The sequence below is a fragment of the Ursus arctos genome, unplaced genomic scaffold, assembly GCF_023065955.2.
Source record: "Ursus arctos isolate Adak ecotype North America unplaced genomic scaffold, UrsArc2.0 scaffold_25, whole genome shotgun sequence".
In the NCBI taxonomy this organism is placed as follows: domain Eukaryota; kingdom Metazoa; phylum Chordata; class Mammalia; order Carnivora; family Ursidae; genus Ursus; species Ursus arctos.
In genome coordinates, this window is record NW_026622930.1 from 39,733,455 (window position 1) to 39,753,057 (window position 19,603).

At 41.3% G+C, this 19,603-nt stretch overlaps 1 protein-coding gene across 1 annotated transcript in view; it reads left to right on the forward strand.

Moving 5' to 3' along the window:
• The window catches only part of FRMD6 (FERM domain containing 6), a 235,910-nt gene that overhangs the window by 119,066 nt on the left and 97,241 nt on the right, over positions 1–19,603 (forward strand). Inside the window, exon 3 of the mRNA XM_057318481.1 lies at positions 17,254–17,326. The gene's annotated coding sequence lies outside the window, so the exon portion shown is untranslated. The remainder of the gene's footprint in view (positions 1–17,253; positions 17,327–19,603) is intronic.

Genomic DNA, 19,603 nt, shown 5'->3' on the forward strand with positions numbered 1-19,603 from the left:
TATCATTCTATGACATTGCTGGACTTCATGCCTTTAAATATCATTTCATTAGGACTCAAACAACTGAGAGTAATAATGAAGGAATGTTTAATATCATGATGGAAAACGGAAAAAAAGTGACATAAAATTTCATACAATCAAAAATACATCAAACAAATAAAAATGCATAGAAAAACTGGGAGGAATTATAACAAATGTTAATAGTGATCTTCGTGATGATATTTTTTCTTCTATTTATTTTTTTATAGTTTTTGAATATTCCATAATGAACACCGGTTACTTTCTTTCTTTTTTTTTTTTTTTAAGATTTTATTTATTTATTCAACAGAGATAGAGACAGCCAGCGAGAGAGGGAACACAAGCAAGGGGAGTGGGAGAGGAAGAAACAGGCTCATAGCAGAGGAGCCTGATGTGGGGCTCGATCCCATAACGCCGGGATCACGCCCTGAGCCGAAGGCAGACGCTTAACCGCTGTGCCACCCAGGCGCCCCCCACCAGTTACTTTCATAAAGAACAAAATAGTTTCAAAAGAAATGCCTAAACATCAGGAATGCTCTGAAATACTAGAGTGCATTAAACATTTTCATATATCTAATTCTATGTTTATATCTGCCCTTATTTTATATTTTTTTCCAAATTTATTAAAATACAATTGACATGTAACATTGTGTAAGCTGAAGGTAGCCAACATGATGATTTGATACACATCTATATATTGAAAAAGGTTACCACAATAAAGGTAGTTTATCCATCATCTCTTATAATGACCTATTTATTTATTTATTTATTGTGATGACACCATTTAAGATCTACTCTTTAAAACTTTCAATTATATAGTACAGTATTGTTAACAGTAGTCCCCATGCTGTACAATAATTCCCCAGAAATTATTCATTTTATAACTATCAATTTGTTTATAATTTTTTAAAAGATTTTATTTATTTATTTGACAGAGACAGCCAGCGAGAGAGGGAACACAAGCAGGGGGAGTGGGAGAGGGAGAGGGAGAAGCAGGCTTCCCGCTGAGCAGGGAGCCCAATGTGGGGCTCAATCCCAGGACCCTGGCATCATGACCTGAGCCGAAGGCAGACACTTAACGACTGAGCCATCCAGGCGCCCTGAGACCAACATCTCCCCATTTTCCCCACCACCCAGCTACTGGCAATTACCATTCTTCTCTCTGCTTCTATTTGTTCAGCTTTTTTAATTCCATATATAAATGTGATCATATAGTATTTGTCCTTTTCTGTCTGACTTATTTCATGTAGTATGGTGCCCTCAAGGTCCATCTGTATTGTTGCAAATGGCAGGATTTCCTTCCTTTTTTATGGCTGAATGATATTCCATTGTATATATCACATTTTCTTTATTCACTTAGCCATCAATGAAAACTTAGGTTGTTTCTACAATCTTTTATATTAATAATAAGTACAGATGGTATCAATCTCATTAACAGATAAGAAAACTCTGGAAGAGACAGCTCTTGAGAGCTAAAACTAGACTCACTGTCATAATGTGGTTCTTCTCACTAAAACTTTCTCTCTGTATAAAATATCACCTTTGTTGGCCAACAGACATGTAAAAAGATGCTCAGCATCACTAATCATTGGGGAAATGCAGACCAAAACCACAACACGATGTCACTTCACACCAGTCAGAATGGCCAGTATCAAAAACACAAGAAGTGTTGGTGAAGATGTGAAGAAAAGGAACCCTCATGCATTCTTTACCGGAATGTAAATTGGTACAGCCACTATGGAAAACAGTATGGAGGCCCCTCAAAAAATTAGAAATACTATATGACCCAATAATTCTACTCCTGAGTATTTAGCCAAAAAAAACCAAAACAAATCCAAAAAGATGTCTGCTTCTTTGTTTACTGCAGCATTATTTATAATAACCAAGATATGGATAAAGACAATATATAGATACATAGAAATATACACACATATAGATATATGTATATATGTGTGTATATATATGTATGTGTATGTGTGTGTGTGTGTGTGTATACACACAATGGAATATTACTCAGTCATTAAAAAGAATGAAATTGGGGTGCCTGCATGGCTCAATCAGTTAAGCATCTGCCTTCGGCTCAGGTCATGATCCCAGGGTCCTGGGATTGAGCCCCTTTGTGCTCCCTATTCCACAGAAAGCCTGCTTCTCCTTCTCCCTCTGCCGCTCCCCCTGCTTGTGTTCTCTCCCCCACCCCCATCAAATCAATCAATCAATAAAATCTTTTTTAAAAAGTAAAAAAATAAAAAATGAAAAGAATGAAATCTTGCCATTCGCAAAAATATGGATGGACCTGGAGGATATAATGCTAAGTGAAATAAGTCAGACAATAAAAGACAAACACCATATGATTTCACCTGTATGTGGATTATAAAAAACAAAACAAATGAACAAATAAAGAAAAAACAGAATCAGACCTATAACTACAGTAAACAGAGGGGAGGGGAATGGGGGTAGGCAAAATAAATGAAGAGGTTTAAGAGGTACAAACTTCCAGTTATACGATAAGTAAGTCCCATGAATGAAAATCACAGCATAGGGAATATAGTCAATGATACTGTGGTAACTTTGTGTGATGACAGAGGGTGACTATACTTACCATGGTGAGCATTGAGTAGTGTATAGAATTATCAAATCACTATGTTGAATACTTGAAACAATATAACATTGAATGTCAACTATACGTTAATAAATAAAAGTATAATCTTTGTGTCTGTTGAAGAATTCAGGCAGTGTCCCAGTGAGACAAGGGCAGGATGACTAGGCCAAGTATAAGGAGACCTGAATTCTTGTCTCATCTTGCCGGTAACTAGCAGCGTGACCTTTGGCACATTGTTTAATGCACTGAGGTCTCATTTTTCTGTTCCGTAAAATGGGTATTAATAGAAATGCCTACTTCAGAGGTCATCATGAAGATGAAATGAGGTAGCGGGAACTCAGTAGACAATGACTCATGTAATCTCTGAAGGTCTTTGATTTGCTCATCAAGGAATGTGAGGTAGATTAGAAGATCTCTAAGGACCCTTCAAACTCTACCTTGTGAGGTTAGAGAACGTACTTTTGGAAAATCCATAGAAACAAGATTACTTGGCGTTTGTCTAGATGTCAAATACACCCTTCCCATTCTTAGCACTGTACTAGGCAGTGAGGACAAAATGAGTGCCTCAGAGGAGCACAGTCAAATAATCCAATACACGAGATGTGCCATAATGGATATCTATCTATCTGTCTGTCTGTCTGTCTATCTATCGAGAGAATGCTCAAGAGCCCCAATGGAGATGTAGTAGAGATGTTGATAATGTGGGTCTTGAAAGAGAAGAGGAGGAAAAGTGTTTAGGCAGAGGAAACACATGGACCAAGGGTTGGGAGCATGAAAGAAGATTACGTTTGGTGTGGCTGAAGCAAATGTGGGGTGGGGGATAAATCACAGATGAATCCGGGATTCAGACAGTTTATAGAGGTCCTTTTTGATGACAATGAGGACTTTATGATATGATCTTTGAACCGGAGAGTAATATAATCAGGTCTGTCCCTTTAAAGTGAACTCTAACAACAGTGGTGAGGAAGAAGATCTGGAGGAAGGGAGGCGAGGTGGAGGTTATGACAATAATCCAGGCAGTGGTGACAAAGAAACACGAAAGGGTGTATTAGAAACACTGATAGGCCTTAATGACTGTTTGTATGCGCTGGCATGGGCAGGGAATGAGAGGAGGAATTCAAAGGTGTCTGTGACCCAGATAAAAAGTGCAGGAGGAACAGGACTGGTGTGAGAAGCACTAATACATTCGGTGTTTCGGTGGGGTGTCCAGGAAGACGGCACAGATGTGTGGGTATGTGCGCTGCCAAGACTAGAGGCAGAGAGATTCCAGACTCTCTGTCCTAGTGGTGAAGTGATGGGTGGGTCAGTGTTTGTCTCTGAAAACACCAGCAGTGTTAGAAGTTTCTAAAGCAGGATGTCCCTAAATGTGGGCCAAGGAAAGCCTTGTCTGCATCAGAGCCCCTGGGGGCAGACTCTATCCCAGGCCCACTGAGACGGAGTCTGCAGGATGAATGACAAGCATGAGGATTTATAGCTCAGCAAGTCCCCCTTTGTGCTAAGGAAGAGGGCCCTTTGATAAACTCGTGAAAGCAATAGATTCAGGACCATCCCATAGAAATGTAATGTCTTTTCTAGTTTTCGTTTTTTCTAGTAACCACATTTTAAAAAGTGAAAAAAAAAACAGGTGACACTAATTTTAATAGTGTATTTTACTTCACCCAGTGCACACAAAATATTATAACTTCCACATTAGTCACTATAACAATTGTTGAGATATTTCACATTCTTTATCTTCAAAATCCAGTGGGAATTTCACCCTTACAACGTACTTCATTCGAGGTCGCACTGTATCAAGTGGTTAATAGCCACGTATGGCTACTGCACTGGACTGGGTAGCTGTAGATGTGTCCTACTACTGCACCCTGAGAAATACACACACACACAATTGTCCTAGAATTCCTGGGATTCCCACAGCTCCTGAAGTGTATGTATGCTTGGTTGAGAACTCTGAATTTTAGGGATTTTGCATTTCTTGAGACTAATTCTGGAAACCCATGGCTTCAATATCGTGAGTTTTAATTTTACATATTCTAGTCACACAGACTATAAAGTAATATACACTTCAGAGTGATAAGAATTCATTCTTGCAAATAAAAGAAAGGATTAAACAAAACTTTTTGGTTTCTAATGCTAGAGTGGACTGTCTGCTCTCAAAGATGGATTTTTACATTTTCATGGGCCACTTCTGGTTGCAGAGTTAGTGTGTTAACCCTGTGGATATTGTTTCTAGGCCAAAATAGAGTCACATGAATGTTTTCTAGGATGGATAATTTTAAATGTGATTTGTGATTCTGTGCATTTTTTAAATTGGTTTTGGTGGTTTCTTTTCCCCCTCGTCATGGTTAAATACGAATTTCAAAGAGTGGCTTGAAGCACTACTTCCTTCCCAAACCCTACGCATCCTCTCTTTAAAGCAGCACCCTCGTCAGGGCTAGTTCTTTCTAAATCTCAGGCAGAATTATTTTTAGAGGCAGCATCATGTTAAATTTGAAAGAATGACCCTTCCTGTAAGTGGCCTGTCGGGATGATTTGGTTGTGGTCTCACATAATTATAGACCTGTGCCAACCATCTAGGGACCATCAGCATATTTCCAAGGCCTCTAAATCAAGGGTCTTTGGTTAATTGCTCACAGGTGTTTTCTTGTGCTTATGAATACATGCAGTCTATGAATTTTACAAAACTTGGCAGAAAGAACGGTCGTAAGGCTGAGGAGTTTCTTAGATTTACTCAGCTAATTAATCAGGCAGGGTAGGGATTTGGCTCCTCCGTTGAGGGAGTTCTGCATTTGGAGGATGACTGAGGAGTAACCTATACTTTTGAAGCAGAGTTTAAGCGGAAAACAAAAGGAAACAGAGGAAAACTTTAGTAAGCTGCTGCCACTGAAAGCTCAGTGTAGTGGCCCAGCCTATTCCGGCTGCTTTGCAGAGATAGGTCAGCTCTGCCCCTGCAAAGAAATGGTGCTAGATTCTAAAAATAAAGCAGACCGTGTTGGGTTACAAATTTTAATTTCTAAAACTGTACATATAGTACAAGCCACACTGTTCATTCATGCTGACCACTAATGATCATTACTGTTGACTCAATGGCCTTGAAAAGTATGGAATGCTGATCAGAGGAATCCTATCTTAGATTTACTTAGAAGTTTATCCTAAACAGGTAAATATGACATTATTGGCTTAACATAAAATCAAAAGAATGTCCAGATAATTGCCGTAGGTCATTTCTATGACAGTTATTCGTGGGAATAAAAGTAACGGGGCTGGGTTACATGAAATGTACTTACAGCCAGTTAGACCACATCATTCTGCCCAAGAACTTAGGTGGAAAATGGTTCTGCAGTTCAGTTCGACAAGCACAGGTGAATGCCTACAAAATGCCTGTAAAAAGCCAGGTGCTGATGTTAACAAAGATGAAAATCACGTTGTTCCTGCCCTCAAGGAGCTTCAGTTTTGAGAGAAGAGAGAAAAATCGAAAATGTCCATTGAACGTACTAAATGCTTGTAGAAAAGTTTTGATTCAGCCATTGAATCTGGCAACCTTTCATGGAGAGAGGAAAGCAACTGAGCCCAACTATGAGCAGTTAGTTAAGAGTTGGTCCAGCTGAGAAAGCTTGGTTTTCAGGGAGAATATTACCAGAATATGAAGAACTGGGTGGGGAGTGGATGGGTGTGAGGCTGGAGACAGAAGGATGAAAAGATGCAGGGCTCTTATCAAGGACGGCGGAGACTTTAATTTGCTTATACTCTGAAGGGAAAGATCCAGTAGAGAGGGAGAGATTAGAGACACAAGCAGGTCTTGGAAGATCATAGAAGACGTGTACGAAGGACGTAATTTGCCTCAACCTCTGAGACTGGAGGGAAGGACAACAGGGTGCATGCAGAAAAGATTGTGATGGATTTGTGCTCTACCACCTCACGGTTTCTGATGAAGTAGGAGGTGATGTTATCTGCTTAAAAGCAGAGGGCCTAACCCTTGTCTGTACACTAGAATCACCTGTGGAGCTTCCAAAACTGCCAATCCTTGGGTCCACTGCCAGAGAATCTGATATCATTGGCCTGGGATGCAGCCGAGGCCCTGGGAGTTTTCAAAGGTCCTGGGGGGGGGCCTTAACGGGTTGCCAAGGTTGAGAACTCCTGGCTCAGACTAGAGTAAGGGGGTTGAGGAAAGTAGTGACTAGGTTGGGAACGGCTGCTGAGGGGAATGGAAAAGGGAGCTGAGGTCAAGCAAAATCACTGGGAGGCAATCTTAAAGACCGGGGGAGTCTTCCGAGCATAGATTGATGAGAGCCCCAATCTGCAAAGGCTGATTTATTTTTCTCCCGGCTGCAGTGTTATTCCAGCAGGGGAGGCTGACGGGGGACTGGTCCTGAGGTGGGGTTTACACAGGCTCAAGGTGTAAGAGAGGGGTCAGGTCATCTCCGTGCAGTCCAGACTGGGCTTGGAAGAAAGCGAGACAGGGAGCGGCCCAGCCCGCTTCTACCTTAACCCTCCATTTCTACTAGTGGAAGCTCTTCCCAACAGGAGTCGGGACGAAAAACCAAACAAGTAAACAAGGCACTGGGAGAAGCAAGAGGACCAGTCGCTTCACTATTTATATCGCGAATTGCTGAATAACCTAGAGGTGGCTGAACATGCTTCCTGTAAATATGGATGGCGTTACATGGCAGGAACACATTTCATGCCCATCCCTTTTTGAAAATCACCTTTCATGCCCATGAAATCAAAAGGCAGGACATGGTTTATGAGGTATATGTCTTTCCCATTTGTCATAGAAGGCTTCTCCTAAATCACAGAGGTGCTGTGGGCCTGCCCCCTTATTTTCCACAGGGACGGGCAGCATTTTTCTTGCTAAGGCAGTGGCCTGTTATTGAACCGTTTTGCATGTACACAGTGAGTCATTGTTCTGGCAGAATTCCCTGCTTTCCACACACATTTTTACCTACCTTTGGAATGTGGGAACACTGACCTTGTATATGATAGCCTGGCAGAAAAGTGGCTCTGTCAGAGGTTTTCCCACTGAACAGCCCCAGGGAAGCAGGGAACAGAAGGGAAAGGAAGAAGGAGGGTAGGGAGGGCAGTGGCAGGGGATACAGAGAGAAGAAAGAGGATGATGACCAAGAGGAACAGAAATCATTCTACCTGCAGTATTCCTCAGTATGGGAAACCTGACTGGGTAAGGCTCAGTATGTTAGAACTGTATTTCAGTAAGATGACCAACATGAATCTGTACCTATTATATAAAACAAACAAAAAACCCAACAAACATTTAATATTATGTGTGTATATGCTTGAGACCTTAGACAAGTTAGCTAACTTCCAACTCCTTAGAAGAAGAAGAAGAAGAAGAAGAAGAAGAAGAAGAAGAAGAAGAAGAAGAAGAAGAAGAAGAAGAAGGGGGAGGGGGAGGGGGAGGGGGAGGGGAGGGGAGGGGGAGGGGAGGGGGAGGGGAGGGGGAGGGGGAGGGGGAGGAGGAGGTTACTTACCTCACAGGGTTGTTACAGGGATTAAATGAATTAATACAATTGGAACATTCCTGGGATGTCATGAGAGCAGTAAATGTTAATCATTGTTATTGTTTTTCTATATTAGGCAACTCTGAACTCAAGAACCTTAAACCACTTTTCCTAACTGATTTTTTTTCTTTAAACCTGCTTTACTGTCTGTGAAAGGGAGATAGAATCATCTGGCCAGTAGGTCAATAGGTTAAATTTATGAATTTAAGGGTGTATTATACTCATGCACTTTAAACTGAAAAAAAACCCATGCAATGTACAAATGTATTACCATGATGATCCATTTGTTCACAAGTATTTATTTAATACATATTAATGTATTAAATGCCTCTCTGAACTAGGACGTACATGGTATCTGCCCTCATAGAGTTTATAGTCTTCAGGAGAAGTTAGACATTATATATAGCACAATAAAAATATATCATTATGATACAATATAAATACACAAATCCACAATCAATTGTGGTGAGAGTATTGAAAGAGAAAAGCCAGTTATTATGTTTAAGAATAACAGTGGGAACTACATGAGTTTGGATGCCAAACTTTTCTGAGGATTGACATTTAGTTAAGACCTATCTGAGGATGAAAAGACGCTGGTGAGTGTCTGGGACAGGAGTGAGAGGATAATGGGGAGAAGGGGGAAATGTGGTATGTGTTTCACATACCAAAAGAAGACCAAATGTAGCAAGAGTTCACGAAGCCAAGAGATCTAGACCTGAGTTAAGGAATTTGGAACAGCTTGCCCATATTCACTCATTTCAAGGGTGGTTCTGGTTGCCGTGAGCAGAACTGGAGAGAGGCAAGTGTGGAGGAAGAGAGACCAGGTGGGAGGCTATGGGCTGAGTGGTCCAGCAAAGAACTGATGATGGCTTGGGCACATTGGAGTAGATGATGACAAGCAAAATAGGCAGAGTTGAAATATAATGTGGGAGTGACATTGACAGGACTTGGAAATGGATTGAATGTGAAGGTAGGTGGTGTAGCCGCCGACAGAAATGAGGAAGTCTGTAGGAGGAACAGGTTTGGTGGGGAAGATGATTGCTTGTGATTTGTTTTCAAAATCATTTAATTGAAAGGCAAATTGTTTAATCCATTGCAATTGGTAAATAATTATCATGATATAATTATAAATGTATATTTTATGAAGAGCTGACAAGGTTTCATCTGATGTAGATATATGTAAAGGAGTCCAGAGACTCCTTGGACTCCCTATGTTTAAAGAGATTCAAACGATTGATTCTGAGGCAAAAAATATAATCAGTCCTCTGGTGGTTTAGTACCAGCTTGACTATTATTTTTGACATCATTTAAATTTAACCATAGAGAGTACAGTGCTGCACACAGAACAGAAGTTTCCCATGACAGAAGTTCTGTGCTGAGGGGCACCCGGGTGGCTCAGTCTGTTAAGCGGCTGCCTTGGGCTCAGGTCATGATCTCAGGGTCCTGGGCTCGAGCCCCGCATCACGGGTTGCATCAATCAGGCTCCCTGCTCAGCAAGGAGTCTGCTTCTCCCTCTCCCTCTGCCCCTCTTCCTGCTTCTGCTCTCTGTCTCGCACTCTCTCTCTCTCTCAAATAAATGAATAAAATCTTGAAAAAAAAAAGTTCTGTACTGAAACTTCTTGGTCTTGACTCTGTAAAATGAAGAGTCTTATTGTATTTTATATTAAAATGTGAATATTTCTAGGATCTATACAAAAGCTGAGCAATATGAAGGAATGCTCATTTTTAATAAATGCACAGGAGGCCAGGGCCCAACAGGTGACCAACTGATAACAGTCCCTCTTCCATAAGCTTTTATTGTGGGTGACTTTTTATTAAATGGCACTGTTGGGCTTTGAGGTATGAAGAAGAAAGAGGAGGAGGAGAAAAAAAGAAGAATGAAGAGGACAGGAAGGACAAACAAGAGGTGAAGTTGGAAGGATAGAGGAAAGGAAGGAGAGAAGGGAGAGAGGGAAGGAGGGAATGAAACAGGGAAAAGAGGAAGAAAAGAAAAAAAAAAGAAGAGAAAATCCTGACTTTCACTTCTAGTAAATCTGAAGCCGATACACAAAGAAAAAATGCCATTTGGAAGAGTTGTCATAAATACAACCAGAAAGATTTCTTCTCAAATACCCCATAAAACAAATCTTCCTAACATCACCACCTCCCCTAACTATTCTTAAAGGGCCAGAGACAAATGGGGAATCAGAATATTCCAGACTCAGAGCGTTAAGGTTTATAGCTAATGGACAGTTTATGACTGGAGCCCAGGATGCAGATCAGTCCAGATGTTTGGGGAACTTTGTACTTTCCAACAGCTGGTCCACTGTACCTACCAAAATTACGTCAACTACTTTGTATACTTTCTGGAATATCTAAAACATCTCATCAGCTGGATTCCATGTGTTTTCTTCGGGGATACAACATGACTCCATGGATAAAAGTTAGAAGGTGAAAAGAAAGATGAACTTGAGGAAAACAGACCAGGCAGGCCTTTGCTTATGACAACTGCATTCAAGTGGTCTCAGAAGACAAGCAGAAATTTCCACTGTAGTCCTAGTGTCACCGTATCCTTTTCACTTTCTGAGATGACCAGTAAATAGCTGTGTGACAAGGCAAGTTCAGTCACCTTTCTGAGCCCCAGGTCCTTCGTTGTGAGATGGAGTGACTAAACTAAAAGGTCTCCATAAGATTTCTTCCAGGTCTGTCGTTGGACTTTGACTCACCTCCCTGGGAACGCTGTGTTCAAACCCCATGGGAATTGGCGTGACTTGCTCTGTGGAGGTCATCCAAACCTGATTTCCACTCAGCTTGTTCTGTGATTTCTACTTTTAAGTTGGCCTGGGAACGTCTCCTCTAAAATTTACAACTGGATGAAATAAATCCATCAAGGGCAGCTAATTAGCACGAATATAGTTGCCAGCAGTAACTTACGAAGGAAGTTCTGTAAGGATAAAGGGAAATGATTCTTCCCAGACACAAGAAAAGTTCCACAGATTTGGCACATGTTTGGAAGCTGGTTGCCAAGATGTAGGGCAGAAAGGTGATTACTAGGTCTTTTTCTCTGAGAAAGATATGATTCCGAAGTGGAAATGGATAAAAGAGCCCCTGTGTCCTTCTATTTAGGATGAAGTTAGACTCTACCAGTCAGACATTTGAATAAGCCATCAAGGCAGGGCTTCTGGAACAGCTGAGAGCCATCATCTCTTTGCTCCTCGGGATGTCACCCACCCACCCGCCCAGGAATTCTTGCCCCAAACCTACCAGCCTTTCTCTGGCTGGATTTCTCCGGCTTGCTGAGCAGTGGCTGTCCAGCCCCAGTGGGATCTGGCAAGACAGGGTAATGCAGACACCAAGAGCCTCAGTATTTCCAAGGGCTCCCACTGAACATGAGTGACCGCAGCTCCTAAGGGCCAAGGTTCCCAAGCCATGTTGCAGACATACTGTTGGCTGCGAGTTGGCACCAGCCTTAGTGAGCTGGGCAGTGCACCCACACTGCTCCTCAAGTTCTGACTTTTCCAGAGACAGCCCCCAAGTAGGAAGTAGTAAATTTGGGGAGAAGCAGCATCCGGGCCAGCTGACTTTCCAGAGTTTGCTGATAGAATCAACTTTGTTTGCTGCAGTGGGCCTTTCACATCACCACATTCCAGGGCTGAAGTGTAATTACTTTAAACACAGAGTGGCATTTACCCAAGCCACTGTTTATGTGCCTAAATCAGCACTCAGAGGAAACTGCCTTTTAAATCAACTTTTTGATGTTCCCTCGACATTGCATGTGACTTTGGCAGGGAAAATAAGCCTGGTTATTTGCGCTTGACGTATGACTCAAAGGCTCTGAAGTGGTGTGTTGGATCCAGTAGCCTGCCCACAATGAAGCTGTCTTGTTGTGCTCGCTGGTCCAGCCATGCAAAGCAGCTCCACGGTGGGGGTGGAGTCTTCTGCCTGCTCTTCCTGCTTGTCTTTCTCTAATAGTGATGAACTGACACAGCATGACCCACCAGGATGAAGCTCTTGCATGGAAAACACTTCCTTAGTCCACCAGCACATTCAGTCCCAGTGTATCACCCAAGGGACAGGCACCCAGGTGATTTTTTTGACCCAAGCCTTCCTGCCGCTCCACCCTGCAGGTTGTTTGAGAAGATGGGTGGGTCTTCAGGAAAGCAGAACGGAGAGGACTAACTCTACTGGACCAGATGGTATTACTTACAGATTCTTGGGTCTCTACACCAAAGAAACCTTACACACCAATGACTAATTTTTTTAAGTTTTAATTTATATTAAACAATGACTTTTAAGAAGATAAAAAAAAAAAAAACCACCCACACAACAGGAGCTTTCCTGGCAACCCACTCTAAGTAGGTCAGCGTGATTACCCCCACTTCAAGATTAGGAAACAGAGATTCGCCCAGGTCTGGCTGGGGCAGAAAGGCAATAAAGATGCAAAAGTTCGAATGGAGAGCTTCCTGCCTGGGCCCAGCTTGGGTGGTTACAGAGGTGACCGACAAAAATAGGGCGAGTATGTAATTTATGGTGCAAACCAGGACTGGTTTTGTTTTTGTTTTTTTCCAGAATGAAAAGGGAATTATTAAAATTTAAATGAGAATAACAGGCGTAACCTGGGACTTTCTGGTAAACCAGCATGGGTAGCCAAGTCATCCTCCTGCAGCCTTCATCAGGGACCCCATATCTGGGCGAAGCATGAAGCCAGTGAGGCATAAGCTTTGGGTCCCTCACTTCCTCGGGTCCCTGCGTACGCTGGGAGCGGCCAGGACGTGTGGACTGTTTAGGTGTGCAGCACACTAGAGTGCGATCAGGAAGCATCTCTATGTAAAGCCTCACTGACAATTCCCCTGAGGATATTTTAGGAAACGTTCCAAATCTCCAGGCCTTCAGTTATCTGTTGTGATTTCTTTCCTTAATAATTGTTCGTTTTTGTCCTTAATTTTACACACATAATTTATTATTATTATTTTTAAAGAGCATCCCTCTCCTCACCCTCTAACTCCTACACAATTTGTATGAGCCTCTAATTCCACACTTTGTGACAAGGACACCTGCTCAGGTGGGGCCGTCTGGTGAGAGAAGTAGAGATCAGCGTCATCCCAGTAAGGTTTAAATCAGGCTATTTCTTACCCTCGTCGTATTTATATCAATGGGATTAGGACAAAATGATCACTAAAGGCAGCTCTAGAGAAGAAATCAATCCTTCAGCTGGAGCTGAGGGTCATAGACAAAAGAAAGGTGTAGCCATGGTCCTCATTTCGAGTCCTTGGTTATAGGAAGAAATGTAGGGGAGAATGTTTCATTGCATGTTTGTGAGCTTCAGGTCCTGTTATAGAACTCACTGGAAAGGTTATTTCCTGTTCTTGAGCTTTACTCTGAGTCAGTCCCTAACCCAGCTCAGCTGCTGCCCAACCCCCAACACATACATACTCAGCTCAGGTTCTAGGGTATTTGCTCCTATTCTCAGTACCCTAAAGATTCATCCAGGCCAAGCTTTGGGAGTCCTTCGATCTAATTCTTTGTTGGCACTGACTCATTTTCTGGCTTCGTCATTTATCATTAGATCTTCAGTTCCCTTAGATGTACATGAAAATGAATTAATACCTCAAGAAATAGGAAATCAAATTTTGCTCCTCAAAAAGATAGATCAGATTTTAAAATCAGCTGACCTCTACACACACGCTAAAATACCTTTGCTTTATGGAATGTGAGAAAGAGATAGCTGATTGTGAAAACAGAATAACACAAAAATGATCTTGGTGGAATTCCTGATTGTAATTCAAGAAATGAAATGAGATGCTCTTGTTTTATCACCAACTGGACACATTGTAGAATCTCTGCCTCAGAGTTATGCATTTTGAACCAGTCTGCCATCATGTTTCCTGACTACCAATCAAGGAAATGGCTTAAGATCTTGAGGGGTGCCTGGGTGGCTCAGCGGGTTGAGCGTCTGACTCTTGGTTTCAGCTCAGGTCATGATCTCAGGGTCATGAGATCGAGCCCCATGTTGGGGTCCATGCTCAGTGCAGAGTCTGCTTGAGATTCTTTCCCTCACCTCCTTCCCTGGCTCATGTTTTCTCTCTCTCTCTCTCTCAGTAAAATTAAAATAAATAATAAAATAATAAAATAAAATAAAATAAAATAAAAGTAAAAATGGGCTCCTGAATTCCACAGGTCCAAACAATCAAATTCATTATAGTGTGAAAACCAGAGCCCAGCTGATGATTTTGAAAGCTGAATTCTGCCAGTCAGCCCTCTTCCAGCTCTGTCACCTTTCATATTTTTGTGAAGGTCATGCACATTTTCTCATGCATCTGGACATGCTTTTCTCCTATTAGAAAGCTGCTTTACCTCTTCTCCACCTGGATGGTACTCCTCATTGTCCTTCAGAGTTTCCCCAGCTATCACCGTTTCCTGGAAGACTTCACCATTGCTGTCCTCCTCCCATCACCATTAACACCTAGTTCACGATCATATCACATTTCTCTACACTGTCTCATCAAGTTTTATTGACTGGTCTATGAGCAGTCTCAGTGTAGGGACTGCATTTACTGTAACTGTAGCAGACCTCCAATAAATGTTGAATAAATGAACAAATGTATGAAAGCAAGATGGCATTGTAAAGCACTTGTAAGGTAAGGGCTGTGGTTCAGTGTTTCTGGAAATAGATTCAAAGAATTTCCTATGAACCTTATTCTGGTGTTTTCCCAACATAGAAACTGTAGCCCTTACTGGGAACACCATATGGTCAATACTATTCACCAGTTGGGATAAAAGAAAATTTCAAGGGTCTGGGAGACCCTGAGTGATATATAAAAGGGTAAACTGGAATCTCCAATTTCTGGACCTTCCCCCTTGGTCCCTTTCATTCCTGGCTTTCAATCTTGCTGCCTTTGTAAAAGCAAGATGAATCTGTAGGATGAGTGTATATGGGTGTGTCATCCCATTCTGGAATATATATGTCTATCCCTTTGCTCTGTCTTTCATAAAATGGCCTCTGCTAGGCTCTGCTTAGCCAGGGACTTGGGCATTGTCTGGATCTGCTTCAGTCCAGCTTCAGAAGCCCAGAGGGATGTTCTTCACTTGCCCTTCTAAACTGCATTGCTGAGACAGCCAAACATCAGCACCAAATCTTTTAAGCTCAGCAAGTTAGTAAAATGAATTTTTTAAATCCAAATTAGTGCTGAGGGAGCTTGGTAACATTTGTCTGGAAGGCTAACTTTCCTTCATAAAACTTACCAAAATAATTGCTCACCCCAGTCTTGCACAATTAAAACTGTGTAATTAAACACATTGGAAAACTGTCACGTTGTCCAGGTAGCAAGAAAATTATGACAGTAAAAAATTACACTGTATCTAGCAACTATGCTTGGAAACTATGAAGAGGGTTAATACCATCTCTCCTGTTAACCTAAAAAATCCCAACAATGTTCTAATTTTAAAACATCATTTGCCACCCAGCCTGTCTCCAGCATAGTATGCTCTGGAAGGGGATGAAACAGGGTAGTTTGGGGGCACTTTCACTACCTAAATCAGTAATTTGAACACTTGGGAGTCTTACTTCCAACAATCTGTGTATTTAGAATGGGATGAACGTGTGCGTGTGGTTGGAGAGAGGATTGTATATTTTCCCCTTTTAACAAAAACTTATTCAGAAGAGCTTCAAAAATTTCTGCTGTTGTATTTTCAGAGACTAAATGACTGAAAAGGAAAACAAAACCCAGATATTCTGATTTCTAACCCTGTATTTGTCCCATGACCCTTCTGGGATTCTCCTTACTCTTTCTCTCTCTCTCTTTCTTTCTTTTATTCCTTCAATGTGGGCAAAAAGTAGACATATTTTTACTCAAGACAGGAAGCAGCACCTGGATAACTACTCCCTGGACCCTGACTGGAACGGAGTTTCCTTAGTGCCCCAGCTGCCGTAGGAAAGTCACCGTCACATTCATGTCTTTTTGCTTCTTAGCAGAAACCCCATCACACTGACCCCTCACAGGGGGGTGTCCTCACTGTTCTTCAATGCATCTTGCCCATTCCTAGTTCCAGTCTTCGTGGAATGCTCTTCTGTCTCTTCTCTGCTATCCAAACATGCCCTCTGTCAGGCCCTTGAGGAGGCTACCCCCCATTCTCCTCAGCTCCTAACTGTGCCCTTCTCTAAGTTCCCTTAGCACACGCTGTCTGCATCACTCTTTTTATAACTTAATTCCATCATTTTCTCTTTACTGAATTATGAGCTCCAGAAGAGCAAGGTCCGTGTCTTATTTTGGGGAGGTTGTCATATCCTAGGTTTATTTAGGCATCCAGTAGGCCACTGATAATGTGTGTTTAAGTAGCCAAAGAAGTAATCCAATCCTTGGTGGTACTCCCAGATTTGGTGAAGAGTAAGATAGTGTGATGGAAAGAACATGACTTTTGAGTCAGAGTTTTCTAATCTCCCTTGTCCTCAGGTGTTTGGTTCCCCCCCCCCCCCCCCCGCAAATAGGAATAAGAACACCTAACTTGCCTGGTTATCAGGGTTAGAAATAATAAATGTGAAATGCCAAGGACATTGCCTTCTCTCTAGTAGGTTCTCAGTAAATGGGAGTCATTATTGGTGATGAAACCAAGTCCTAGAAATAATGATTCTATTTTGTATTCCTTTACCAAACAGATTAAAGGGTTTTGAGATTCCTCTTGCTGAGGGAGAATAAAATTATTGAGGGGCCCAGGATTGCCTGTGCAACTTTTTCTTACCACCATCAGAATCAGGACTGGGTTGTTTTGCACAGTTAATAAAGCAGCCCCATCTTCACGAGGAAAGGTTTTAAGGCATATTCCTCTATAAATCATTCGTTCCATTCTCAGGATTTCTCGTCTCTGCTACTCTTGCCCGATGTCAGATTGAGAAGGTAAGCCTGAAACATACCAAAGAGAGATTTTTAAAGGGATTTGATATATAATGATGTACCTTGACTAAAATGACTAGTTTTTAGTTACTTTAAAGATATGCATATATCCACCAGGTGATAATGCTATTGATCCATAACCTCATGTCTGGAACTGATGCTAGAATCTTTGCATTAAATGTAAGCTGAACAAAAGTGCTACTTAATGATCTCTAATGACCTGTAAGCTAAACACAAATGGTCCTTTCATTTTCAGCCATTCCGGTGATTTCCAGAAAATGAAGAGTCGGAATTGTTCTGGCCGTCCGGAACCTATAGCTAGAATTCAGGTAAGTACCATGTAGAAGAAGAGAGTCCTGTTCAAGAGAGTCTTACAGCCTGGAGAACAATTTATAAAGCACTGAAGGGGAGGCCCATGTGGTTCAAGGACAGAAACCTACAGGGAACCAACTAGTTGGCTATTCTTGAATGAGTCATATGCCCTGTCTCCTGTGGCTTCTACATTTTTAAAAATGAGGATGACAGTTCTTGCAAGATACTATCATGAGTTCTATGTAGATGTACAGTGTAGTAATTGAACATTGGCTTTGGAATCAGAAAGACGTGGACTTGAAGCCTGATTATGTGACTTACCAACTGTCAGTTTGAGCAGAAAACCTCTTTATGTATTACTTTGCTCACTTGTAAAATGGGGGTAATTATTGTTTAGTGTGAAGATTAAATAAAGCACCTGGAACATCACAATAAATCAATAATTACCAGCGATTACTTGTAAAATACTTTAAGCTTCTTATAGAAAATAAACCCATGTAATTCAAAATCCAAATTATTCAACTGGCAGATACAAGTTTGGGAGGATATTTTCAGTCTTGAAGTAATTTTTAAATAGGCCTTTACTTTAAATAAGCAGTATATACCAAATTATATGCTGTGTAGGTGATTCACACATTTCTGATTATTCTTTATATGCCTGTAGAAGTTCAACCATCAGTATTAGGAGTATATCACATTTATCTGCATGATAACAGTGCTTCCTCTCGATAATTTTACTCTGAAATACTGGGACTGAATGAAGTGAAAGGGAAATTATTAAATTATCCAGTTCCAAAATAGTCAAGCTTCACTCTTCTTTGAGATTCTCACCCACATTCACTTTCTTCGGTAATGTAAATTGCCAATTAAGAATCCTAGCTTCTTAAGTGTGTGTTTGTGAATGAGACGTAGCAAGAAGTTTTATAAGTTTTGTAAGTGTAAGAAAAATAATGATTGGAAAATAAGGGTTTTACTTGGTTTGAACTGTTGCATATAGGGGTTAAGACACTTTAAAAGGTCTAGCCAGATAGGACACCCTGGCGCACAAATGACAGAAGGACTAACAGATAGAAAGGGACCACTCAAGGAGGTTGAAATCAAGAAAAAGGAGGAGTGAGAGAGGTGGGGCAAAGAGAAACTGCTGGCCAAGATGAAAAATGGCAGGATGGACATACTGGGTCCAGGGTCTCAAAAGATCAGGTCATGCAGGCATCCTACCATCTTCGTTCCTGATGTGGATAAACAGAAGTAGCTCTGGCCTGCTCGTCTTCTCTCTGTGTCCTCTCTTCTGTGGCTGACGTCAGCCACTCCCGCTTCTCCCCTTGCTCACTGCCCCATGCCTTACCAGTTGGAAAGTTGGAGCTTTGGATTTGTTTACAGTCAGAGTCATGGAATAATGAATATTTGAGCTGAAAGACAGATGTGTGGCTATTTCCAGGAATACAGCTTGATTATGATATTCTCCACAATCTCTGACTGCTACTTTTGACGTGGAGACCATCTCATGAATTGTGTAACAATAGGCATTGTTTTTAAGTAACTTTATGGAGGTATAATTGACATATTAGAAAATCTATTTTAGATGTATAATGCAATTACTTTTTAATAAATTTATAGTTATTTAATCATCACCACAATCCAGTTTGAGAACATTTCCAACATCCCCCCCCAAATCTTTTACACCTGTTTTCAGTGAATCCCTCTTTCTACCGTGTACCCCAGGCGACCACCAATATGCTCTGTCTCTATAGATTCGCGTCTTCTAGACATTTACATGGAATCATCCAATGTCTTTTGCATCTGGCTTATTTCACTCAGTATAATGTGTTTGAATTTTATCCTTGTTGCAGTAGGTATCAGTCATTTGTTCCTTTTTATTCCTGAATACTATTCCATTGTCCACGTACCAACTGATAGACATTTGAATTATTTCTGGTCTTTTGCTATTATAAACAATGCCGCTATGAATAGTCACATACACATCTTTGTGTGAATATGTATTTTCATTTCTCTTGGGTAGATTCCCAAGAGCAAAACTGCCGGATGAGATGGTAGGTTTAACTTCTTAAGAAATACATTTTATGCACCTGCCAGCAATATGAGGAGTCCAGGTTCTGCACGTCCTTGTCAACACTTACTATAGTCAGTCTTTTTAATTATACCCATTCAGTAGGATCACAAGCATTCTACATGGGCCAGAGGCTCCTTATAACTTGAAACAGGCCCTTTGATGTCTATACCAGCAGAAAAGGAATGCTTAGTTTCCATTTCTTGTTTTGAACATTTAGAATAAG